This window comes from Nilaparvata lugens, chromosome 8 (assembly GCF_014356525.2).
Source record: "Nilaparvata lugens isolate BPH chromosome 8, ASM1435652v1, whole genome shotgun sequence".
NCBI lineage: Eukaryota > Metazoa > Arthropoda > Insecta > Hemiptera > Delphacidae > Nilaparvata > Nilaparvata lugens.
Window position 1 is genome coordinate 49,774,365 of NC_052511.1, and position 27,517 is coordinate 49,801,881.

The following is a 27,517-nucleotide window of genomic DNA, read 5'->3' on the forward strand; positions in this document are numbered from 1 at the left end:
TCTCATCCTTGGATGATCCAGTCGGGGGTCCAGGGGGCGGAGCCCCCTGGCTAGACGGATATGGCGAGCGAAGCGAGCCTGACGGCTAGTTAATAATATTCGCGTATTACTTGTGTACAGTGTTATTTCTTTTAAATTAATGTCAATTAATTTCTTTTATTATCGTAACTATTACAGTTATTTCTTTTTGATTAATGTCTTTTTCGATTCCTCAATCTATGCACTACGATGAATTTGCACTTTCTTGATTGAAGTGTTTTTGCAATTTTCTGATGATATTCTTCCTTGATTCTGTTATGAATTGAACAGTTCAAATATCAGAGAAAATAGGCCTACTTTGAAGTCAAAATCATTCTGTAACTATTTTGTTTATCATAGTTTATCTTTCTAAGACAATAATCATTACTGGCCTACTGTGAATTCAAATAATTCTGTAACTATTCTGTTTATCATAGTCTGTCTTGTTATAATTTGGAAGACTTAATTATTAACATGTAATTAGAATAGAGCTAAAAACCTCCGAAACAACACATCCTCCCATGTAGATTTATTATATTTTTGACCTTCTAAAGGTCACGGGAAACCCCGGATTGAAAAATATGGGATGATCTTAATAAGGTCTCACACCCACTCATTGATACATGCCGATTCTTATCTGGTTTTCTAGAAGGAAGTTCAGTGCAAATACTTTATACAAGCATATACATTCTAATAAGGCAGGCACTCTATGTTTCTAACCTCTAAGGTCATCTTCAAGAAATCTTTGTCATGAGACTTCAAACAACGAGTACAACTCCAATATTCCATCCTCTTTTGGAATTGCTCCGTAATAGGATGACATGATAATATTCTTGTTTCAGTTTTTGTTTCTTGGTGACATATCCTGTAGAAAATTTCAGGTACCGCAAAAATAAGATGCGAGAAAGACTGGGGGAGTTGATACTTCACCTGGAATATGATTAAATGATTGATCAATAGAAACTGTTCTACTGATCAATGATTGGTTCAAATCCAAGCCACGCGACTTTGTTGCTTTAGTAAACAAAATATGACCTTGAATTTTATATTTGAACTTGTCAAAATAAGATTATGATGAAGAGTAAAAATGCATTGCGAAAATTTCACTAATTTTCTCGTATAGTTTGAGAACAATTTTTATATTTTCAATAATTATCTCTTCATTAAACTTTTTCGATATCGGTAACAATTTGCTGGAATTGTTCATACGGGATTAATTTAATGAAGAATTTGATACATGAAAATTTGACCTGATATTTATTTCTTGAAGAAAGGCCGAAGACAGGATATCTTACCCGTTAGCTATGTGATAACAATTGATTTCAAGCTGACTTCTGCTCTTTTTCTATAGACTACAAAGTTACAAATTAGAATATTGATCTAGAGTAAATGTGACTGATATTAATTTGAAATTTCATGAATGAACTAATTGTAAAATCAGTTGCTTTTTCCATAAACGCCGCAGAACACACACACGCTTATAGTGAGGTCCACATTATAATGGCAGTGTACGATAAACAATACTGTTGATGTCCTTTTCTATCATACAACAAAACAGATAGAGCTATCTTTCTCTAGCTTTGCAATGTTGTCAGTTTGCCAGAGTATTTTGTTTTTTACTTTTGACAGTGACTTTACAAAAGTAACTCAGCAGCCATTTTTTTTCTTCATTCCATCAAAATACTTTGGTACACAAGTCGTATAATTTATTTAAAATATATTTTTTGAAACAATGAAATAATTTTTAGACATTACCGTATGAGAAACACAAATTAAAATAGTTGATAACTAACCATCCTAGACTTCATCCATGCTTCAGTTAGCCTACATGTTCAGGTTAGACCTACTCGTACCGGTATTGAAAGGTTATTTTAGAATTATTTCCATTAAAATTACTTATTTCAAAAATGATTTATATTTTTCTATAATTTTTAAAAGGAATTGGAATAGAATACCTACCAAATAACTTAATTTCTGTTGTATTGAAGTTCAGATTGGTGTATCACAGCTTTTCAAATTAGCCGCCATTCCAGGTTTGTATAAAAATAAAAATCTGATCTTAGTTATGAAAGCAAATTTTTGAATCAAATAATGAAAAATAGTTATTTGTGCAACTAGTGCGCAAAGTGACAGTTTGCTGCACCGAAAGAAACGTTTACGCCCGAGCCGTAGGCGAGGGCGGAATGGTTTGTTGAGTGCAGCAGAGAAACTTTGCGCACGTATTTCACATTACATTTTTCCTACAGTTACCATTGAATATGAAAAGTGTTTGATTATGGGTAAAATGATGACTGAAATCCATCAAATGTTTGTCTGTATAATTTTGTTATCAATAACAACTTTAATTTATTTAAACTGATAATCTAATTGAAAATTAATAATCGATAATTTATTCAAATTACAAATTAAATTTATCCAATTAATTTGAATAATTATGAGTAAATCTTAATCTCTGTATAATTTTTTACCAATCAATTTATGAATGAAAAAAATATATTATTTGAAATAATTAATAATATTCAAAATGTATAATTAATGAGTTCTCATTTTTATTTATTTGAAAATCAGAAAAAATATAGATAGAACAAATTCGCATTCAAAATACACGCCAACAATTTCAATAGCTGATTGGGATGGCAGCAAGATAATACGCAAAGTATTAAGAGTACGCAAAGTAATACTTTGCGCACTAGTGCGGAAAAGTGATTCTTTGCGTTCTGTAATCAGTGCAGGAATGTCACTTTTCAAGGTAACTGTAGGAAAAAATATTTTCTTGATCAATTTGACATAAAATTGATTATTTTATCAAGGAAATGATAATTATTATTAGATCACATTTTATGGGATGAATTGAGTAACAGCAGTGTACAATCAGTGGCAAAATAGAGAGACTTGGCAACGTTTTTCTCCTATCTTTCTTCACTGCCATTATAACGTGGACCTCACTATAGTTAATATATGAGCCTTTTATGAAATATACAGACTACATCATAACTTGTACAGTAACAGTAAGATACAGAGATATGATAAGCATAGCATCAGCTGATGATAAGCGAAATGCGTGTGTTTATGGCGCATAAGTCTGTACACATATTTGCAAGCTGAGCCCACCTTGTGTGGGTCTCTCTATTATCCCTGTGTTGAGAGCCCATCAGCCATTTAGGAAGTGTTTGACATTGTGAAATTATAGAATCAGCTCTAGGATATATTTCCTACATACTTGTCAAATTCTACTTCACTATTTGTCAAATAAAATCAGTGAATATAGAGCTACTGTGTCGAGGAAGACGGTCTCACGATGTCACCACGCCATATAACTCAGCCTTCTCAATAATATTTGGTCAGGGAATGGTCACGTAATGATGACAACATTAGCTTATGTCCACTTCCCATTTATTGTGATAAGATCTTGATTTTCCCATAGTTTACCTTTGATTACACCGAAAACGATTCTGAAAAATGGTAATTTCCTAGCATGCTAAGGACTCAGAACTGTTGTTGCATCCTGAATATTTTGATGCAAGTTTTGGCTCACTTATTTCATTTGTTTGTTTATCAAGTAAATTTGAATTCCAAGTTCACAGTCAATCAATTGATGATTGGGGGATATGGTACTGTTGATAATGATGATAACCCTTGTGCATGATAAGACATGATAAGAAATTCAGTAGAAATCCAAGTAGAGGCTATATCAATGTGAGAGTGAGACGCATAGAGTGAACAGTATTGTTGTTTCATAGCTGCTTCTTAATTCTTTCACTATATATACAGTAGGTTACATTCAATCAATTCAACATCGAGGAATTTGGCATATATTCCTATCACAGGCATATGCTAATATGGCATATCTGTGGTAACATCTATAAATATATTAAAAGCGAAATGGCACTCACTCACTGACTGACTCACTCACTTGCAGAACTAAAAATCTACAGGACCAAAAACGTTCAAATTTGGTAGATATGTTCAGTTGGCCCTTTAGAGGCGCACTAAGAAATCTTTTGGCGATATTTTAACTCTAAGGGTGGTTTTTAAGGGTTTAAAGTTCGTCTTTTAGCATGTATATTCTTCTTATTCGAATATCTTAAAATTATAATTGAAATGTCCATACCATATGTTAATATAGAACTATAATCTAGAGAGAGTACCTCTTCAAAACAGTTGTTCTGGTAACTAAATTAAAAATTTTGTCAGGTTGGCATTAAGTTGAGTTGACTTTGTTAGGTTGGAACCAAGTTGAAGATTGAAATGCATTTATCCAGGACCTCCTAAATACCAATTTATCCTGTACTTCCTAAATACCTATTTAGGAGGTCCTGATTTATCGCGGAAAAATTGATTGGGTACTGCTACTTCAATCAGAGCTATTCCTGGGTGTTTTTCGAGATCAAATCGACATAATACGTTCAAATTCGGTACAGAGGTTCCACTGAGGTCTACATGCAGGCGAGCGAAGCGAGCCCGCTGATCTCATTTTTGGACAATCCAGTCGGGGGTCCAGAATTCGGTACAAAAGTTCCGCTGAGGTCCACGCAGGCGAGCGAAGCGAGCCCGCTGATCTCATTTTTGGACGATCCAGTCGGGGGTCCAGGGGGCGGAGCCCCCTGGCTAGACGGATATGGCGAGCGAAGCGAACCTGACGGCTGGTAGTTATATATTGCAAAGTAGCAATCGTTCAACACAATACAAACTTACAAGTTGATCCATCGTATAAAATGATTACAACATTTGAAACTTTTCAATATAATCAAATAGTTTATTACTAATCATCCTTCCTTCTGGAAATCTCATTCCAATACCTTTTTGTAAGATTCAATAAAATGTTATTATGATAGTCACAAGAATGATAAATATTTCTCGATATTTGAAGAGAATCTGGAGTTAAATGTTCTCTTTTGTGAAACTCAGACATTGATAATGTTATGTTCTTGTTGAGCGATTGGAATAGAGACTGATATAACAGCTGTAACTTACTAATAGTGAGTAGGTTTGTGATTTTGTATTCAAATTTTTCAAGTAAGTGTAATATTTCTAAAGGTTTTTATTCACTGTGATTCATTTGAAGTATTATGTCAACCTTCAAAATTCAAAATCTTTAAATATTATTCCTGGATCAAAAATCAAGTGACGAAGCAGTGTGTGATATCATAACCTCAAACTTTGGACAACATTAACTTTTTATCAAAATTTTTGGAGAGAAATAGTACAGGCTCAGCCTATTTTTTCCTCTAATGTCATAATTATATTATGATTGTAGTATTTTGCACGATAAAAAAATAAGAAATAAAAATAAAAAATAAGAAATATCAAAAAGGTTTATCCTCACTTGAGTAATTCGTTGTCGTTATGTTGAAAATTGAAAGAGGAATAAATTGATGCTCATCAATTCATTTCCAAATTTTTCCCAAAAAACATAGTCAAGAAACAAACTTGGTGGTTTATTATTTTTTTTAGAAGAACGCATTCAAAAATCAGAGGGATGGACAATAACAGAAAATCAGCCACTCATAGGCCCAGTTGCACAACAGCCGGTTAAATTTTAACCGTGTTTAATTTCACGAGAACCAATCAGAGAAGGCGTTTTTGAAAAGACGGCTACTCTGATTGGTTCTCGTGGAATTAATCACGGTTAAAATTTAACCGGCTGTTGTGCAACTGGGCCTATGAGTGGCTGATTTTCTGTTATTGTCCATCCCTCTGATTTTTGAATGCGTTCTAAAAAAAATAGTAAACCACCAAGTTTGTTTCTTGACTATGTTTTTTGGGAAAATTTGGGAAGGAATTGATGAGCATCAATTTATTCCTCTTTCAATTTTCAACATAACAACAAAGAATTACTCAAGTGAGGATAAACCCTTTTGATATCAGTCTCTATTCCAATCGCTCAACAAGAACTTAATATTACCAATGTCTGAGTTTCACAAAAGAGAACATTTAACTCCAGATTCTCTTCAAATATCGAGAAATATGTATCTTTCTTGTGAATATCATAATAAAATTTTATTGAATCTCACAAAAAGGTATTGGAATGAGATTTTGAAAAGACGGCTACTCTGATTGGTTCTCGTTGAATTAATCACGGTTAAAATTTAACCGGCTGTTGTGCAACCGGCACATGGACCGTAATCCAGTTTGACTCTTCAAGGTACGCGTTGATATTCATTGTTGTTGATTTCTTTCTTCATCTTATCATCAATTCGCTCAGAACAATAATGGAAAGAACTTGAAGTTATAAAAGGAGGATTCAATAATAAATAATAGAACAAACACAATGAAAAACAAACCTTTCCAATATGTCTTGTTGATAATCGACTGGTCAATAGAAGGATAGAATCATTTTAGATTGAGAATACTATCAACCTCATTTGCATTATAGAGTAGCTACTATTTTCTATTGTGAAATGTCACGCCAGCTCAGATCGATGTTATTCAAATGATGAATTAAAATACACACGATTGATTTTCCATTGTTTATTCTCATTGTTTTGTAGTCATGAATGACTTCAGATGAGATCATCCCCTTGTTCCAAGGACTCACTGAGTACTAACTATTACACAGAGTAGTTTTGCAGTAGGCCTACTGTAGTATTCAAGAAGTATTAATGGATTGTAGAAGGTTACAATAAATTAAATAATATACTTTACTGTATTTTGAAAGCTTTCTTACTATAAAGCGTTGATTAGTTGGAATAGAAGCGTATTATCGCTAAGCTACCGATAAAACGGATCAAACTAGCGAAGCACGCTTTGGGAACCAATCAGAAATTAATGTATGATTGACCGAGCGAAGTGAGGTCTAAGATTCAAGTCGATGATTTGGCATTTCTCTTAATGTTTAAATGTTTATATGTTGCGCATTTACGGCAAAACGCGGTAATAGATTTTCATGAAATTTGACAGGTATGTTCCTTTTTAAATTGCGCGTCGACGTATATACAAGGTTTTTGGAAGTTTTGCATTTCAAGGATAATATAAAAGGAAAAAGGAGCCTTCTTCATACGCCAATATTGGAGTAAAAATCAGACTATAGAATTATTCATCATAAATCAGCTGACAAGTGATTACACAGATGTGTGGAGAAGCCAGTCTATTGCTTTATTTCCATAAGGTCTATAGCTCTAATCCGGTACTTGTGGATGAGAATACTGCGTGAGGTCTAGTGTTCACAGAACTACTAGTACTGTCAATTCCACTACTGTCAATTATGTTTTTGTGAGAAGGAACCAGTAAATTTAATTTTCATTTTTTCCCTACAGAGCCCACAAAAACCTGAACTGGGAGTCCTGGTGCCTCCTCGCAATGAACAATTTTCAAGTCCTATAGTTTCCACTGTAATGCATATATAGTGTGGTCCACGTTATAATGGCAGTGGATAAAGATAGAAGAATAGCGATGCTGAATCTCTGCATTAATCAATTATATTTCTACACCGTTGAAAACATAATTGTCATCGTTGTGGACCTAGAAAAGGATAGTACCACCGGCTTTGTCGAATGATAGACAAGGATAGCAAAACCGAAGTTGATCAAATACTGTCATTATAACGTGGACCGCACTATAGTACTTCACAGTCTCAGTATTAATTTGTCCTGATCCTTGATGATCAAAAATTCCCCGCTCGAAATTTTTCCAAGAATTTTCCTCAATAGGAAATAACTGAAAAAATAAATATTTGTCATCTCACAGTGTAATAATTAAATACTATTTGCTGAGAAGACTCATAAACGCGAGAGCTGGCCAGTGAGGACTACTATATCTATGTATGACTTATCTGTACTGTGTACAAGCATTACAATGCATAACCTGTATATCTATACGTGTATTGAGACTCATGAATGTGTTATATTTTGTTTACTTGCTAGTTCACTGTTCACTGTATTTTATACGTCATCGAGAAATTCACCAATAGCGTGCGAGTTCTTCTTAATATTTTTCTCTTCCTTATTCTTCCTTGTTCGTTTCTTTTTCTTCCTCTACTTCTATACGTCATCGAGAAATGCACCAATAGCGTTCAAGTTCATCTTACTTCGACCTCCCTTTTTTGAAACATTATTCTTATTCTTCTCTTCATAAACCATATCTCTTTTTTCTTTCTCTTCTACAACTCAGATTCTATCCCACTTCTCTTCTTCTTCTACTTCTTCTTCATCATCTTCTTCTTCTTCTTCTTCTTCTTCTTCTTCTTCTTCTTCTTCTTCCTCTCGCTCCTTCTTCTCGCTTCTTCTTCCTCTTCTCGCTTCTTCTTCCTCTTCTCGCTTCTCATTCTTCTCTTCTTCTTCTTCTTCTTCTTCTTCTTCTTCTTCTTCTTCTTCTTCTTCTTCTTCTTCTTCTTTCCTTTTCGCTTCTTCTTCTTCTTCTTCTTCTTCTTCTCTTCTCTTCTTCTCTTATTCTTCTTCTTCTTCTCTTCTTCTTCTTCTTCTTCTTCTTCTTTCCTTTTCCGCTTCTTCTTCTTCTTCTTCTTCTCTTCTTCTTCTTCTTTTCGTTCTTCTTCTTCTTCTCTTCTTCTTCTTCTTCTCTTATTCTTCTCTTCTTTCCTTTTCGCTTCTTCTTCTTCTTCTTCTTCTTCTTCTTCTTCTTTCTTCTTCTTCTTCTCTTCTTCTTCTTCTTCTTCTTCTTCTTCTTCTTCTTCCTTTCGCTTCTTCTTCTTCTTCTTCTTCTTCTTCTTCTTCTTCTTCTTCTTCTTCTTCTTCTTCTTCTTCTTCTTCTTCTTCTTCTTCTTCTTCTTTCCTTTTCGCTTCTTCTTCTTGTACTTCTTCTTCTTCCTCTCGTTCTTCTCCTTGCTCATCCACTTTTCTCTCATCACCAGTTCTTTATCTTTCAATCTTTTCTTTCTCCTTTTTTGATATTTCATTTATTCATCCTCAAATTTTATCCTTCTCTCCAGTCTTTTATTCATATCATTTTCTCTTATTCTCTTCATTTCTTCCATCTTTTCCCCTAGAAATCTTCTCCCACCTCATAACTCCCGAAAAACAATTTCAACTTCTCATTTTCCCTCCTCCAAGTGTTGCTTCTCTTCGTTCACTCTTTTTCTCTTTACGTCCTACAATATCTTCCCTCTCTCTTTCTTCGCCAAATCTCCTCTCTCCACTCATTTTTTCTTCATCTAAAACATAGCCTCAACTTTATCATACCTCCTCCTTCCTCTACCAACCCCCCCACCCTTGTCATCTACCATCCATCATCATCTCTCTCTCTTTCTTCTTCTTCGCCTATTCCTCCTCCGGTATCTTTCCGTAGTTGACATTGAAACAAGAAGAAGAACAACAATAATATAAACAAACCATAATCCTTGGAGCATCGCAAGTCTTCTCTAGTTAATGCTTGTTACTGTCTCAGTACACTACTGATATACTCTGCTAGATTTCCTCTACACTGGAAGATTTTCCAAAGTTTTCTCTTGAATTTTCCACAAGCGTGAAAAATGAAAGGAAATATTGACGGTTAGCTAGCGGTCTATAAACTAATGTATTCCATGATATATCCAGAAAAATATGAAGAGAATTATCCAGTTATGTAGCAATTTATGAACTCATAATAATGAACTTCTCAGATATTTTCTGATAAATGAGAATTGTCATCACGGTCCAGTGTGTGGATATTCGAATTCGTATAACTTTCCAGTTCAATAATCAGAGTAATAATTGTTCAATTAGTGTTTTGATTCATACTCGTGAATAGTTTGACGTTTTTCGTTGAAATCACAAACTGATAATTTGAACTTTCCCGAGAGTATTAGTGATTTGGCTTCACGAATCTTGCAACTGATATACAGGTGCTTGCAGAGGAGAAAAGCTACAAATTCGGTGAGTTATTCTTGTAAATTATCTTTGTCTTTGAATGGGCTACTATTTTTCCGAAGATCTCAGAATTTGAGAAAATCATCATATTCAAATTTGATTCAATAGAATAGATTCCAGATTCCGTTTTCTTTCCAGATCATATACGGTTTCGACTATATAATTAGAGCTTCTCTTAAAAATTCAAAGAATGTATCTTTCCAAACTAAAACATCTTATTCCATATTTCGTTCATAAATAAAAAAAATTACTTTTTGTAAATTAAATAACTTGTTCATTTTGGCATTAATCACGAAAAAACGCATATTAGAAGAAAGTCAATGATATACTGAATGTATTAACAAAAACTCCAATGGAAAATTCGAAACCGTTTATGATCTGGAAAGAAAACGGAGTTTAGCACTTCAACAACCCATAACTCGCTTATTAAACCAATTAAAAATTTCAGTTGCCACTTTTTCTCACTCTTATAATGATCTTAACAATTATATTGAAAAAGATTATCAAAAAATAAAAGATTTAAATAAAAATAAAAAGGTGTAGCGAACAGCCTTAACTGTGGTTCTTCTGTAATTATTCATTTATTCACTGAATGAGGTTACTTTTAAACAATATCCATGAATAAGAAGAAATACTATTCTTCAAGAATAATCATATTTAACTCAATTATTCAATGTGTTACAATTATGTACATGAAACAAACATCTGAATCGTTTATTAGCAATAGTTTGATAATAGATCAAGCAAATGAATAATTTCTCCATGGTTTCATCTCTTCTTATCAACTTTTTTATGATCACCAGGAAGCTTTTAAACCAAGGAACAATTAACTATACTCAATCATTGTTTCACGAAAGATTAAATAAACAATAATTATCAATGACAATCAACTAACCGATGTTTTTCGTAATGGATATATAGTGAGTTTAACTTTTAAAAGTTAGAAATAGCAAATGGGAAGCATCAATGATGACAGATTGAAATAAATCTACTATAGTGAGGTCCACGTTATAATGGCAGTGTTTGATTAGCAATGGTATTGCTATCCTTGTCTATCATTCAACAAAGCGGATAGCGTTATCTCTTTCTCGCTTTGATCTGTTGTCAGATCGTCTTTTAACAATGTAGAATTGATAATTAATTAACAACAAATTTCATTTTAACTAGTAGTTCTGTGAACAGTAGATCTCACGCAGTATTCTCATCTACAAGTACCTGATTGAAACTATAGACCTTATGGAAACACAGCAATAGACTGGCTTCTCCACACATCTGTGTAATCACTTGTCAGCTGATTTATGATGAATAATTCTATAGTCTGATTTTTACTGTAATATTGGCGTATGAAGGAGGCTCCTTTTTCCTTTATACTATCCTTGAAATGCAAATTTCCAAAAACCTGTATATACGTCGACGTGCAATTAAAAAAGGATCATACCTGTCAAATTTCATGAAAATCTATTACCGCGTTTCGCCGTAAATGCGCAACATATAAACATATAAACATTTAAACATTTAAACATTCAAACATTTAAACATTTAAACATTCAAACATTTGAACATTTAAACATTAAGAGGAATGCCAAACCATCGACTTGAATCTTAGACATCACTTCGCTCGGTCAATTATTAAATTTTTGAAAAATATAATTTCTTGCTTAATAAATGTAATTGTTTAGTGTATGCTATAGATAGACTCAATATTCACAAAAGGAAGAAATCTGTCTATATCAATAAAAGTCAATACTCCACTTGACTACTTAATACAAAAGTCATAAGGAATATTGTAAATTGATTCCAACCAGAGATTTGAAGTGGACATTAATGACACTTTTAAAAATCATTATGCGAGATTTTCTCTGTAAATAAAATAATTAAACGAGCTGAGTGAGTTCTTACTAATGACTAGAGCGTTATTGAGTTGTTGTCCGTTTGTGAGTTTGTTTGTTTGACGGTTACTCTTAATTGTTTACGTCAGTCAACTTCAAATTTTCAACACATATGTTTGAACCATTTCGAATCACATCGAATTCGTTGGCCAAAAAAATTGACTCACACCTTCGTCATTTTTGAAGATTTTTGAAGAATAGCATTGAAAGTGCATAAGAAAAATATCATCCAACAGTTACTGTTGATTTGTTTTTTGAGAGTGTCCTCATATTGAGAGATAGACTGTCACCTCTGTCCTTTTTGCGCCGATACTTAATTTCATCTGTCTTGAACTCTGATTATTACAATAGTTTAATCACTGTCATAGTGAAGTATTTCACGTGCAATCGGTAGTTAGACTCAGAAATGTTATGAAAAGTACAGGTACAACCCAGTATCTAGCGCCACCTACCGTCAAAATTGAGAACTACACCAGTAGGCGTTCCAATCCACCAATCGGAAGAGAGTATAGGAAGCTTGCAGGCGTGGTTTGCTGCCATTGGTTTGTTTCTTTTTACACCATGATTTGGACATTTTCTATCATTCCTGCTCTCTTTTATAGACACACACACTTCCACTGTCTCTCTCCAAGAGAGCTTTCTCAACTAGCTTTTGGTAGAGAGTTAGTGGGGAGGATATTTCTAATATTCTTTCCGAAGAATGGACATTGATATGTCCAAAGCTCCGCCAATTTATGTAGATGCATAACAATATAATTATCTATAGTTATTATATTACAAATTGCTTTTTCATATCATATACAGTTCAATAATTATTTTTTTAGTCTATATTATGTAAATTCATCTCTAATTTTGCTGTATTGTAAGCTATTGTATATAAGTGTATAAGCCAGTAAATATTGTAATCTACATAAATAAAGTACTCAATCAATCAATCAATCCAAGTAGAGTGTTAATGAGAAGGATATTCTTTAGTATAATTCCGCAATAATTGATCCATAGAGAGTATGGATCTTAATAAGATCCATAAGAGTATATCGGCTTAACCTATCAATTTCTAGATTGATTCACATATAATTAAAATTTGCAATTTGAAAGTCAGTACAATAAGCATGATCGACAACAATGTGATACATGATTGAACTAGACTTGACCTCCCCTATCGATCTATGTAGGTCTCAATGCTGGATTCCGCTGCCCATAATACTAAAGTGCCCCCGAGTTTTTTGAAAATGATTGAGTGTTTGTTCGAGCAATAATGATTGTTATGAACCACGTAATTTATATTGATTCATAGTATGAAATTGATTTGTTTTTTCTATGGATTGGTTTCTATGGTTTTAGAGAGTGAGAAAATTCACTAGTGAGTAAAATTCATCAATATCGTGGATATTTGACGGTGGATATTATATTATCTGCAATATAAATAAGACCATTAATACTATTAATCTGAATAATTTATTGACCAAGAAAATTGATAATAGTGAAGTATAACGAAACTTTCAGGAACTCCTGAAAACTTTGGAGCATACAGAAACGACTTCATGATTTTGAATTTGTTCCGAAGTAAGCTCCTTCATGAAGCTTCCTTCTGAAGCTTCATGTATTCTTAAATACAGCTGATGATGTACGTGAGCACACACGAAAACATACTCCTGTGAAATAATAATAATTATTATTGAAATAAAGTGGATATTTGACAATATCTCATGTCTTTTCAATTATTCTAAAATAATTGCAGAAACTTATACCCCTTTAAAACTATATTCTAAAATCGTACTCGCTCACCAAATTATATGTCTAAGCTCTGGAGTGTCCAAAAATTCCATAACCTACTGGAAAAAACCAAGAGCTCTAGTGAAATTGTCACGGAACTCTCTGAACTTGAATTACAGTCTGCAGCTACTGAGCATGACTACTGATAATTAAGTTTAACTACTACTTTATTGACTACTGATAATTAAATTCGAATAACCTTCGAATAAGTTAAACTACAATTTACAATCATAATGTTGATGATGAGAAATTACGCAATGTTTTGTTTCGAATTAAACTCTGGCTAAACGTCGACTAAGTTGCAGTTAGACGTCGATTCTAATCTGTTTTCACATTAAGCAAAGTGGACATTTTCATGGCACGGTAAGCATTTTTGAATGGTTTGGTTTTTCATTGTTTCCGGACGGAAAATAGATTGGAAACTATCTCTAAAAACTGGAATGAAAGGAGTTTTCCAGAGGGTCTTCATCAGCTTCATTCGTAGTTCATAAAATGATTGGAGTAAAATAGTGGTAGTGAATAGTGTAATATAGACGTAAGTCGTAAGGTGATTGAACTCATTCAAATGGTAGGTTCTCAATTTTGGGGAGGATTTGAGAATAAACACATTTTTATTTTTATTTGCCAAAATTCGTGTTGATGAAGACTTTTGAAGTTCTCAGAGAAATTATTGGCATATTTATTGAGTTTTCTCATGATGAGGTACTTTATTCGAAATTCTAAGAATTTATTAGTAGCTATGCGATTTCCAATAGGAAATAAATTTTCAAGAATAATACCTCTAGATTAAACTGTTAAAATAAGCAGAATAAATTATTATGATTGAACTTTCAATGGTTGAGTTCGGTAGAAGATGTTGGTAATTTGATATTCAATATATACAGAGTGTTTTGAAGAAAGGTGCCCATACGTCAGGGCGTAATTCCACACATCAAAAGAAGAAAAAAGTTCTAATTAACATAGGTCCGAAAATGCTTGGTTACCAAGTTATATCATAGAGAAACAATAGCATAAGTAGATATCCCATGGTATAGGGCGTTTATGTCGCAACTTTTACTGTTATCCCAAGCCGATAGTTCATGTAGTTCTTTTCTATGCAGCTGTGTGACGCTGGTAGTCTCTCAAATTGTGCCGTTCATACACTATCACCCCAACAAAACAGTAAAAATTGACAATAATCAACAGTAATCAGCTTGAGATAACAGTAAAAGTTGCGACATAAATTCCCTATAGCATGGGATATCTACTTACGCTATTGTTTCTCTATGGTTATATGGAGTGGAAGATTTCAGTTCCCCTGCCGAAACGAAGCACTATGGGTATTTGTTGGCTGTTAATTAAGATGTATAATTTAGCGTACTTTATGTAAAATGAACTGAAAAATTGAATAAAACCGTTTCCAGACCTGTAGCTACAGTAATATTTTTAAGATATATGAAGAAATACGCGAAACTTGGTCCCGAAAAACAAGTTTCTTTTAAGGTTTGAAGTAGATTTACAATGTTAAATGTACAATAAACACAAAATATTTGTTCACAGAACTTGTAGAAAATTTAATTTTGAAGAGGAAGGTGTAGAATAAGTCTATAATAGACAAACGCACCCTGGAAAATAAATCCTTAATTACATACAAAACGCATGAAAAATAGACAAAATCTGTTAAAAACCACAGATTTATTGATACTTAGAAAGACCGGTTTCGGTTATTACACCATTGTCAATCTCTGATAGTTTATCAGTTTAGAGATTGACAATGGTGTAATATCCGAAACCGGTCTTTCTAAGTATCAATAAATCTGTGGTTTTTGACAATTTCTTAGTCTTTTTCATTCAATACGAATAATTACCACAATATCAACTTCTCAACTACACAAAAAGAAAAAAAATCTGTTAGCTATCTATCTATATCTTTCTCGTCGAAATTAAATTTTTTACAAGTTCTGTGAAAAAATATGTTGTGTTTATTGTACATTCAACATAGTAAATCTACTTCAAACCTTAAAGGAACTTGTTTTTGAAACAATATATTTTATTTGTCAAGAAAATTTATTTTTTAATGGCTCAATGTTCTAAATTAAGATTAAATATTCGATCAATTTATTATATTTCTTCATTGTTGAATCTGGCAACGTTGCAGAGCTAGAAGAGGATAATGCTTCACCAACACGATTGTAATACGGTGATTAATAGAAATGAATGAAAATGGTGATTAAATTACAATTACGATTATAATTTTGTAAAAAACGGGCAACGTTGCGGAGCTAGAAAAGGATAGCGCCATCTGCTTTGTCGAATGATAGACAAGGATAGCAACACCAATGTAAATAAAATACTGCCATTATAACGTGGACCTCACCATAGCAGATATACGAACGAACACACTCGTATGTGAAAAGTCAAGTAATAGATTTTTTACTGGATGAGACCCACTAAGAAACAATTGAAGACTTATAAGAAACCCCATGAAATTCATATCCCTATAATTGTTACTGTATGTAAATTAGAGCTCAAATGTTCGTCTTGTATTCGATTTGTCTCAGTGTCGAGCCAATAAAAAATATACCCTCAGTAATAGAGAACCAATTACTATTACAATGCATTCAAATAGTCCTTGACAATCCAATTTCAGGGTTGAATTTATCATAATCTACTTGTCATGATTAATTCGCAAATCGGAATCTGCTATTGTTGAAGGACTTCTTTGGAGATTTCCATAAGCGTAGCTGAGTAAATACAGTGAGATTCAATCCAAAATGTCAGCACTGTTGAATAAGAAGCGATAATGTCGGTGTTTATAAGGAATGCTGTCATTTCGAAGACAAACTAACTTGAAGAATTCATGCGAAGATTCCTTGATTGCTTCCTTCATTCTCTTAAAAGGATCAATTTCGATGTCATCATTATTATTTAATACTGCGTTATCATAAAGTCACTGCTATAAATTATTACCTTCATTATTTCTAATAATGCATTGTAATTGTTTCGCCGTTAGATTCAAATTGGTATTTATTTGACAAATAGGTATAATACCAATCAGTATACTACATAAAAAGGAGTAACTTCTATTATTGTGATTGTAGTTCATAATTTATAGTTTATTATGCTTAATAACAGACTAACAGATTTTTTTGTATCTTCTTTCTCCTTCATTATTCATTCTGCATTCATTTATACAATAAGTACATTATCAAAATGATAGGGAGAGGAAAAATAAGGTAACCTTGTGTTATCCCTCTCTCAAATTTAGATAACCCTTAATCCGAAATAGGTCAAGTCTTGTAGTTCTTCACAAAATTTTCAGTCCTCAACAAGAATGAGCAGTTATCAGATATATCGTTATCCGCTAATCTCTAAAGGCAGTGGCAAGGCAGAGAATAGGTTACGCTGTTCTCCTATCTTTCTCCACTGTCATTATAACGTGGACCTCACTATAGAAATAGGCTCTGGAAAGATTTCTTGGCCCTCTCAAGGGACACATTCTTGAACGGTTGTTCCGAACGTTCTTGGCCAAGCACGCTTCGATTTCTCAGCATAAAGATAATAAAATTAGTTTTGTTATATAGGTTACTGGAAAGCCTTAGCTTGAATTTGTGGTTGTAGACTAGGAGCGTTCTTGAGAATCATATAAAATTATATATATTTTGTATTGTTATACGTCAGGTATGATTGTTACATTTCATCTTTCTAACTTGTTTCTAACTCCTAACTTCAACTTCTCCAACTTTCAGTGCCGGTTGGACAAAAGTCGGTTATATTTTAACTGTGATTAATTCCACGAGAACCAATCAGAAAAGACGTTTTTCAAAAACGCCTTCTCTGATTGGTTCTTGTGAAGTTAATCACGATTAAAATTTAACTGGCTTTTGTGCAACCGGCACCCAGACTTGTTTATTCTAAAGATAGGAAAAGATTTGAGAAGATGAGTGGACAATTGATTGGTCTAAATATATTTAGAATTGCAAGCTGATGTGTAAAGGTTGATCAGAAATATATTTTTTATCACTATGTCAAGTTCAAATTTATGTTAAAAGCTGTAATCAAAACTCAAGTATCTCATTTTAATTCCATAATGAGTTAACCTATTTTACTTGCTCTAGAAGCTGTTCTCAAAACTCGAGTTACTAATTTTTATTTATAATGAGTTACTCTATTCTTATTGCACTAGACTTAACAGAGCATTATAACTAATAACCAAAACATTTGTTATCTAAAAGAACACCACTTTCCTCACTTATAGCAACTACAGTGAATTTATGTAACCGAAAAAACTTCAAATTTCCTTTCACTCGAAAGCAAAAATGCATAGCTGTTCCTGTGGAGTTTGGTGCATTACGTGATAACTCAAATCCATGTATTACGCGATTCATTATAAGTTAAAATTGAGCAGAATTATTAGATAAGTCGGTTACGATAATTTGAATTAATATTTTTGCCGCCTATTATGTCACGTGATCACATTTTTCAGGCCGGATTTGTTTCCTGTACTGCTTTTAGCTAATTAGTTTTGGTTTTTATGATGTACTTCTCTTAGTCAGTTTGGGTTCCTTGATTTTGTTATGCTTTTAGTGAAGTGCACTGCTTCCAATCAATTATCATAATTTCTTGTTTTTGGTCTATCTTTATATCGTCATGCTTTTATTCAATTAGTGTAAGTTTTTCAATGAATTCTCACCACTTCCAATAATAATTGAAAAAATAGTAAATAATCAATAACTAATTAATAACTAATCATAATTTCTTGTTTTAATCAATCTCAACATTTCTCAATTTTGTACTTCTTTCAATCAATTATCATATAAATGATAATTTTTATAATGATTTCGATTTGAGTCACTCATCTTCTCTGGGTTCTCTGCCGCTTTACTCTCTCACTCACTCTTTCCTAAACTGTGAATAATTGTTGTATAAAAATAATAAATAATCAATAACTAATTAATTACTAATCATAATTTCTTGTTTAAATCAATCTCAACATTTCTTAATTTTGTACCTCTTTCAATCAACTATCATATAAATGACAATTTTTATACTGATTTGAGTCACTCTCTGGGTTCTATGCCGCTTTACTCTCTCACTCACTCTTTCCTAAACTGTGAATAATTGTTGTAATCTTCCATCAAAATTACCAGTGAGTGCTGGAATTGAATACTTTCTCCAAATTATATTTACAAAAATGATCATGTTCATCTGGTAATTGTGGCTCATTGTTGTAATTTGACGATAGTTCATGATAATCTTCAACTTCCAGCAAAGGTGTGAACAAGATAGCTTGTACTTCCTGGATTTGGAGAATTATGAATCCTATTATAAATATTTGGATTTAATTATCCAAATTTAGCAGAAATCTTCTTCCAAATTCAATTGTTTCTGTATTTCAACCAAGAAATGCTCAAGACAGAAATGAGTCGAGTAGAAAATGGATAAGTTGTGTGCATATTTTTGGCTTAAAATTTTCTGAAATAACTAAATTTATTCAAAGTGCGGTGATATTAAGTGCAATATTTGACTATAATTTGGTATTTTAATCATTCTAAATTCAAAATTTCTAGCTCATATATATCTTTGGAGAGAACTTTGAACTTTAACTTTCCTCAGTAAGAACATAACCTATTTATTCGGACATTTTATTATTTATCAAAATTTGGGAACAGAATAGTTTTGGGCTATGCCTGTTGTTCTATCCCGATCATATTCATATGATTTGTAATTATATCAACGAATAAATAAATAAATAAATAAATAAACCTTTTAAAAACTTCAGAGTAGATTATTTTGGAAAAGTCTCTTGTCAATCAAAGGTTTTTGATAGTATGATAAATTAATGGATTTCCATTAATAATTGACTTGCAGGTAACCCTGTTCCTTTAAGGTTGAATTTGAAAATTGACCTACTGAAATTTTGAAAGAATTTAATATAGGCCTATAATCATCCTCGGTAAATTAAGAATCAATATCCAGAATATCAAGTTAATCAGTTGAGTAGTTCAGACGTGATGATGTGTCATTCGTGAATTCCCTATCCCGTACGTGCAAATTCTTTCCTCTAATACATTATAGATTAAGGCTCCTCAACTCTCACTTACGCGACTCAAGTCGAGAAGAGACTGCAACTCTAGTCTCTTCTCGACGCAGCATGTGTTTCAAATGGTGACACTCAGACCAGTCGATTCGAGAGACTAGAGTCGCAGTCTCTTCTCGACCTGAGTCGCGTAAGTGTGAGTTGAGTCTAATGATAATTCAATCAATTTTCTATCAGCAACCTAGCCCTAGTCTAGTCTAGTCTATCAATTCTGTCGTGTTCCATTGAATAAAAAGCCCTAATAATATACTCTGGTAATTTCATTCACTAGAACAGTCGTAGTACAACTCTCCACAACTAAACTGAATAGAAACAGAATATTCAGTACAAACGTAACACAAAATCTCATGAACATGCAACTAATCAGAGCATGACTAAACAAATTCGCTATCACTCTAATAAACACAGAGATTATTTAATTTCCAGCCCATATTCATACAGGAATCCACGTAATTTATTTTATTGATCAACCATTGTAACGACGGTTATGTCTGTCTTATAACACTAGGAACAAAATAATAGCCACGGTAAAATGGGTATGTAGCACAGTAAGGTCTGAAAGTGTTATAGAGGATTTTTTAGTAGTTTAAGAAGATAACATTATTCTAATAGTGTTATAGTATGAGCTATTATAGTTATATAGTACCTTTCACTTTGTCCTATAGGTTCACGATGGTATATAGATATAGTGTTGACATCGTCTTCACAGTATAGTTGAAAGTATATTAGTTTCCTATCTCCATAACTGCAAATATAGGTATACTTGAAGGCGCTCTTCATATCAGTAAGCATGTGAAAGTAAATGAAAACAATATTGTTTCTTTTTTATAATCGTGACTGATAGAGCCTCGTTCTATTGCGTTTTATGTCATCTTGAGGTGTTATGTATGGGATGGAATCGGGCTCTTATAATGTTATTTTTATTTATTTTTTTACTTAACAAACTCGGGTTTTCCCTTATCAGTATCCTGGAAAAATGCATGAATAAGATAAAAACTTCTGCAGCTCACGTCCAACAAACAAGTTTCATACTTGGTAGTAGTGTCAAACGTCAATTCATGGTTTTCTCTATCTTCTATCTATAATAGTCTATCTATAATCATTATATAAAAGCGAAATGGTACTCACTGACTCACTCACTCATTCGCAGAACTGAAATTCTACCGGACCAGAAACGTTCAAATTTGGTAGGTATGTTGAGGTGGCCCTTTAGAGGCGTGACAAGAACGGATTTGGAAAAATTTCTAAAGAAACGCCCAAAATCTGCGTTTTTCCAGCGTTTTCTCAGCTTTATAGAGAACAAGTCAACAGAAATTGTTCAAATTTAGTACAGAAGCTCAGCTAGGGTATAATAACGTTGTGTTGGAAGGAATTTGGAATAACGCCAAAGATACACCCAAAATTTGCGTGTTTTTGCTTTTTCTCAGATTTATCGAGAACAAATGAACGCAGAGAAAGTTCAAATTTGATACAGAAGCTCAGCTGGGGTGTAATAATGTTGTGTTAGGAGGAATTTGCAATAACGTCAAAGATACGCCCAAAATTAGCGTTTTTTGCTTTTTCTCAGATTTATCGAGAACAAATGAACAGAAATTGTTCAAATTCAGTACAGAAGCTCAGCTAGGGTGTATTAATGTTGTGTTAGGAGTTTGGAATAACGCCAAAGATACACCCAAAATCTGCGTTTTTTGCGCTTTCTCAGATTTATCGAGAACAAATGAACAGAAATTGTTCAAATTTACTGCAGAAGTTCTGCTGGAGTGTAATAATGTTGTGTTAGAAGGAATTTGAAATAACGCCAAAGATACACCCAAAATTAGCGGTTTTTTGCGTTTTTTCAGTTCTTTCATCAAGTAATAGACAGAGAATGTTCCAATTTGGTACAGAGGTTGAGCTAGGGTTTAAAAATTTTGTGATGAGGTGACTTTAATATTTGATCAAAGTACTTTGACTTTCTGATGGAATGAAGCATGCTCGAATTAAAAATGCAGGCGAGCGAAGCGTGCCCGCTGATCTCATTTTTGGACGATCCAGTCGGGGGGCCAGCGAGAAAAACAAGCCTAACGGCTTGTTCTCTTTAAATTTCAAGCTATTCCTTTCTCTTGGGAGACAATTTTTTTAGGTTAGTTCAAAGAATTCGAAGAGATTAAGAGAATCCGAAAGAATAAATTATCCTCTCTCCAGAGTTTAAGCTATTTTCGAATCAAACGAAGTGGATGAAGACATATTTATCAGAGTCTTCAGGTTTATAGAGAACAAAATTACCTACAATTCTATACCTATCAGTTGTTTTCTTTTGGCATTAATCTCTGGTTAGTGGGTTGAATAGAATGGGATAACATACATCACTTTCTTTTCACTTCAGATACTGTTTCTGGTGAGATGTTGTGATATCTATTACAATAAATAAGTGATATCTTTGACAATGTCCCAGGGTTTTCATTTTTTTTCGATTACGTGTAACTTTCGATGGTGAGTCAATTCTTGATGAAATCTATTGGAGCTTGAAGATGGAGCTTTAGTCTCTTCTTTTTCTTTCTTACCAATGACCAACTGACTATTCTTCTTCTTCTTCTTCTTCTTCTTCTTCTTCTTCTTCTTCTTCTTCTTCTTCTTCCTTCTCTTCTTCTTCTTCTTCATTTTCAGGATTCGTCTATATAGATCCACATCTCGAATGCTTCAAGTTTTTTTTTTGTTGTTTCAGTCAGGGTCCAAGACTCAACTCCGTACAACAAAATGGAAAATATATAACTACAGATGGATTTTACTGAGTTATTGCAATTACTCAAATGCTAATGAATAATTCATTATTATTATTAAACGAAAATCGAAATAAAATGCTGTAATTCACCCCGAAGACTCCTGCTACTGCAAATATTGACAACAGGGTAAACAGCTAGATGGAAATTCGATGAGCGCTACTATTCAAAAATTATATAGTTCCCGGGCTGACAAATAATTTTTGAATATTAGCGCCATAGCCACCTCTAATACAAGGCCGCGGCCTACGATATTGCAACGTCGCAGCGTTAGAATCTAATACATGATTGGTGAAAAAGATTAGCTGGTATTTTGTAAAATATTTTTCACCAATCATGTATTAGATTCTAGGCCTACACTGCGACGTTTCAATATCGTAGGCCGGGGCCTTGTATTAGAGGTGACTATGGTAGCGCTCATCGAATTTCCATCCAGCTGTTTACCCTGTTGTCAATATTTGCAGTAGCAGAAGTATTCGGGGGTGAATTACAGCATTTAATTTGGATTTTCGTTCAATAATGATAATGAAAATATATAACAACGGAGGAGTCTAATTTTCAGTTCTCTACTCCGTACCCTTACTAAACTTCCATACAGTGTTCATTGAAAAACGGTACTGTATTAACAATAGTATAGACCAATGGTCGCCAAACTTATGAGCCTGTGAGCTAGAATAGCATTCATAAATCTTCTAGTGAGCTACCAACGAATATTAGAATAAAGAAAGTACGGTACGCAAAATAAAATTTTCACACATTGCCTATAAAGATACATTTATAGTGTTGAAATTTACTCATCTCATAGCAAAAAGTATAAAAAAAGTTGAAATGTACATTTCAATGAGAGCAGTGGAACTCTTTTTGGTCATCAAGTATTTTCTTGATGTTTGTAGTGTGCGTTGTAGCCGCCATTCTGATGCAGTTGTCCAAATGTTCGTTCATTAGTCAGTCTGTTCCTATATCGATATTTTATGAATTTCATACTTGAAAAAGATGCTTCACACAAGTAAGTAGAGCTGAACATAGCTTTCAACCTCAATGCTACTTTATAAATCAATCAATTCATTTAGTTCACAAACAAACATAATACAAAATGACAAAGAAATATTTTTAAATGTGAAATGAAAGTGGACAACCGAAGGCATAAGCCCGACTGGGGTGTACTACTCCTAATAAAACAACATAAAATACTCAGAGGTGTAAGGCCGCTCCGCTCTAGAAATAAACTTAGCATAATAAATTATAACAGATTAAAAACATTTTTTTCTGCTACGATAGTCCGACAGATGAAAACAGGGATGAAATACTTTCATTATGATAAATAAAAGGTATACAGAAATAAAACCAAAAATAGGAAATTCACAATGCAAAATGCAACTTGAATAATATTTGATTGAATATTTTTCTTTGGGGACTTGAGGCCAATTATTGGTTCCCAACCCAAGCATTTCTGTGAGCTACCAAAAACTACCCCACGAGCTACCGGTAGCACGCGATCGACTGTTTGGCGACCACTGGTATAGAGACAAGGAGCTCAATAATTCTGAAAAACAGGTTCCCCGTCTTGAGTAGAGCTCCTTTCAGATTGTAGGAGTTACGTGGAAGGGGGGTTGGTTGGAGAGAGGCATCCCAAACCATAATTCTTTGCAATGATGTAACATTACACAACATTAGCATCCGATCTGTGTCAGTGGGGAAGTTGGTGTTTATGGTAGATTAGCGCTGCTTTATAGGAACTGGCATAAGGAAGTTGACTCTAAAAATACAAGAAAGGACTGATCAGGTGTAGAGTCCAGATCTAGAGTCAAGGGAATGTGGGCTACTTAAAAGGATAGAGTCATGATTGGAGTGGATTTGAGTCGAATAGATTTCGTTTGAATTAAGAATAAATAAATTGAAAATTATTCGCCTATAATTCACAAATTATGAATGATATGTATTAGTAAAAGTTATAATAGTAATGAACTGAGTGAAACATAGGATTCATTATGAGCAAACAAAAACAATGTTACTAGAATGAGTGACATTATTGACAAGTCTTAGGCCTATCTAAATTTGGGAGAGGAATAGCACAAGGTTACCTTAGTTTTCCTCTTCCTATCATTTTGATGATATACTTATTGTATGAATCAATAAAGAATAAAGTATGTCATCCATAGTATTTTACCAGTTGGAAAAGACAAACATTGTAAATTCTTTCTCATTTTTGCTTGATACTTTTATTTATTTATTTATCTATTGTACAAAATACTACAATCATAATATAATTATGACATTGAAGGAAAAACTAGGCTGAGCCTGTACTATTTCTCTCCACAAATTTTGATAAAAAGTTAATGTTGTCCAAAGGTTGAGGTTATGATATCACACACTGCTTCGTCACTTCATTTTGGTCCAGGAATAATGATTTGAAGATTTTGAATTTTGAAGGATGACATTATTCTTCAAATAAATCACTTTTGGAAATAAATCAATCATAAATGAATTTTAAGCAATATTTCACAACAACCACGATTTAGATTATGATGTTGTGATTTTGAAAGTTGAATTAAAATACTCGGAAGCTATCATATCCGCAAGTTTATCAAAATAACGAGATACCAATTTCGATTGTTACACCATTGCCAATCTTTGGTAAACTATATGTCTAACTAGAGTACCAGTCTATGAGCATTTTAAATAACAGTAGGCCTACCAGAGAAAACTTATATTTACTGTTTAAGCTTGTTATAAAAACTCCCAAGATTGTTATGATTCTATGACAGTACCAAGAAAAAGGAGATATCACTAATGCCCACCCATTAGCCAGCGCTATGATTGGCAGATGAATGAACTACAATCCGTGCGAATCTTCTTCAGACTTGAAGGAATTTGCGGCGCAGAGAAATGGAGTGAGATCAGAGGGAAATGGATGAGTCATAGGTGGAAGCGCAGTTGTCAATTTGTCGAATAGAGTCAGTCGAGTCTGTGATTGCAGAGAGGAGACTTCCTAAGTTTAACATGAGCGCTTGAATACTCACTGGAAATTAGAGAACGCTGGCCGGTGCACAACGGTAACATAGCCGCCGTTGTATCCCTGCCGCTGTATGCCTTCTCTACTGCGCGTGTCCATCCCAAGTCCGAAGTTAATTTGAACGGAGTATAAGTATGAAAGTGAACGTTTGCCATTGGCCTAGACAAGCCACTCCCACAATAAGCGGTTCATCAAATCGTCAAAGCAATGGCGGTCTCATACACTAACTTCATATCTGAGAGCACAGAAGAAGGAACCTATGTTTTTTACTCCGTGTTAGAAGTAACAATGAAACGAACCGCTAAATACAGTAATGTGGCGTTTCTCTTAAAGTTTTGTCGAGTAAATGAAAGTGACAAATTCACATCAATACATCATGACGTCGTGAGATTATTTAATTGATTCAACATCTGTATTAGATAGAAGTGGAACTCTCACAAAATCAAGAAGTGTTCAGTGTGAGCTTGAATGGTTTGAGAATGCAAATTCAACAGTACTCGTAAAATATTATTGTTGATAGAGTCAACAGTCAATGTTAACATTAATTTCGACTATAATCGTGACTGCACTGACATACTCCAAGCTTAATAGTCCAGTATACTGTAATAGTGAGGTCTTTCTCGCTTTGCTCTGTTGCCAGATCGTTTTTCAACAATATAGAAGTGATGATTAATTAACAAAATATTTCATCCTAATTATAAAAACTTATTATGAAATTATTGAAAAATATAATTTCTTGTTTAATAAAATATAATTGATCATTTTAAATTAACAGTTAATGTCACATCAATAACCTGTATCAGCTACCGTCTATAGAAGGCATTGAGTAGACAGAGGATATGCAACGTTGCTCTCTCATCTTTCTCCACTGCCATTATAACGTGGACCTCACTATAGACATTTGGTTGATCCTAGTAGCTCCTAGCCCCTAGTCTCAATCATAAGTCGAATCAAAAAGCTTAGTTTCAAGCAGAAGTTAAATCAACTTGTAAATCAACAGTGAGTCAAGTCAACTTGCCTAGGTTCAATCTTGATCAAGTCAACTTGACTAGAGTCCAACTCGAGTCATGACTCAAGTCAACCTGCCCGTTTATCTGCACAGTCCTTTCAAGTAGGCTAGAGATGTAGTGAGACTCAACCTACACTGTCAGCATTTGTCATATAGGAAGCATTGATGTAATACATAAGAAATGCTGACTGTTTGTGAGTGAATTTCACTATAGAAGCCCACTTGCCAGATCAGGTTCATTTGCAGTTGCCTTCTGTGATGGAGTTTTGAGTGTGGAATTGCTTTTATCTAATGTCTTTTGCTGGTGTGGTATAACTGCGGATACACTCACCTACTACATAAGAGGTCTACTAACACTACTGACCAACTGACCATTCTACTTTTTCATCTTCTTCCTGCTCCTTTCTCTTCTTCCTCTTTAGTCTCTTCTTTTTCTTCCTCACTACTGACCAACTGAACATTCTACTTTTCCATCTTCTTCCTGCTTCTTCGTCTTCTACTCCATTCTTCCTCTGATTCTTCTTTTTCTTCCTCACTACTGACCAACTAACCATCCAACTTATTCATCTTCCTCCTTAGTCTCTTCTTTTTCTTTCTTATCAATAGCCAACTGACCATTCTGCTTCTCCATCTTCTTCCTGCTTCTTCCTCTTCTACTTTCGATTCTTCTTTTTCTTTCTCACTACTGACCAACTGACCATTCTACTTTTTCATCTTCTTCCTGCTTCTCTCTCATCTTCTTCCTTAGTCTCTTTTTTTCTCTCTTACCAATAGCCAAATGACCATTTTACTTTTACATCTTCTTCCTGCTCCTTCCTCTTCTACTCTTAATTCTTCTTTTTCTTTCTCACTACTCAACAACTGACCATCCAACTTTTCCATCTTCCTCCTGCTCCTTTCTCTTCTTCCTCTTCAGACTCTTCTTCTTCTCCTTTCTATTCTTCCTCTTCAGCTTCTTCTTCTTTTTCTTCCTCGTCCTCTCCACCTTCCTCTTATTTTCTACTTCCATAAATTCTATCCACCAATGGATCTGCAATCAGTTTCCGCTACAGTATAGTAGGCAACATAAATGTTTTAATCAACTTCCATGTCCGCCAACAACAACCTATAGTGAGCTTAAAATGCCTCGTTATGATGGCAGTGGAGAAAGATAAGAGAACAGAGGAGCCGATTC

At 33.7% G+C, this 27,517-nt stretch overlaps 1 protein-coding gene across 1 annotated transcript in view; it reads left to right on the forward strand.

The window, feature by feature from the left end:
* Positions 1 to 9,362: 9,362 nt before the first annotated feature.
* LOC111044179 (lysosome membrane protein 2) overlaps positions 9,363 to 27,517 on the forward strand; it is a 224,715-nt gene continuing 206,560 nt past the window's right edge. Inside the window, exon 1 of the mRNA XM_022329263.2 lies at positions 9,363 to 9,824. The gene's annotated coding sequence lies outside the window, so the exon portion shown is untranslated. The remainder of the gene's footprint in view (positions 9,825 to 27,517) is intronic.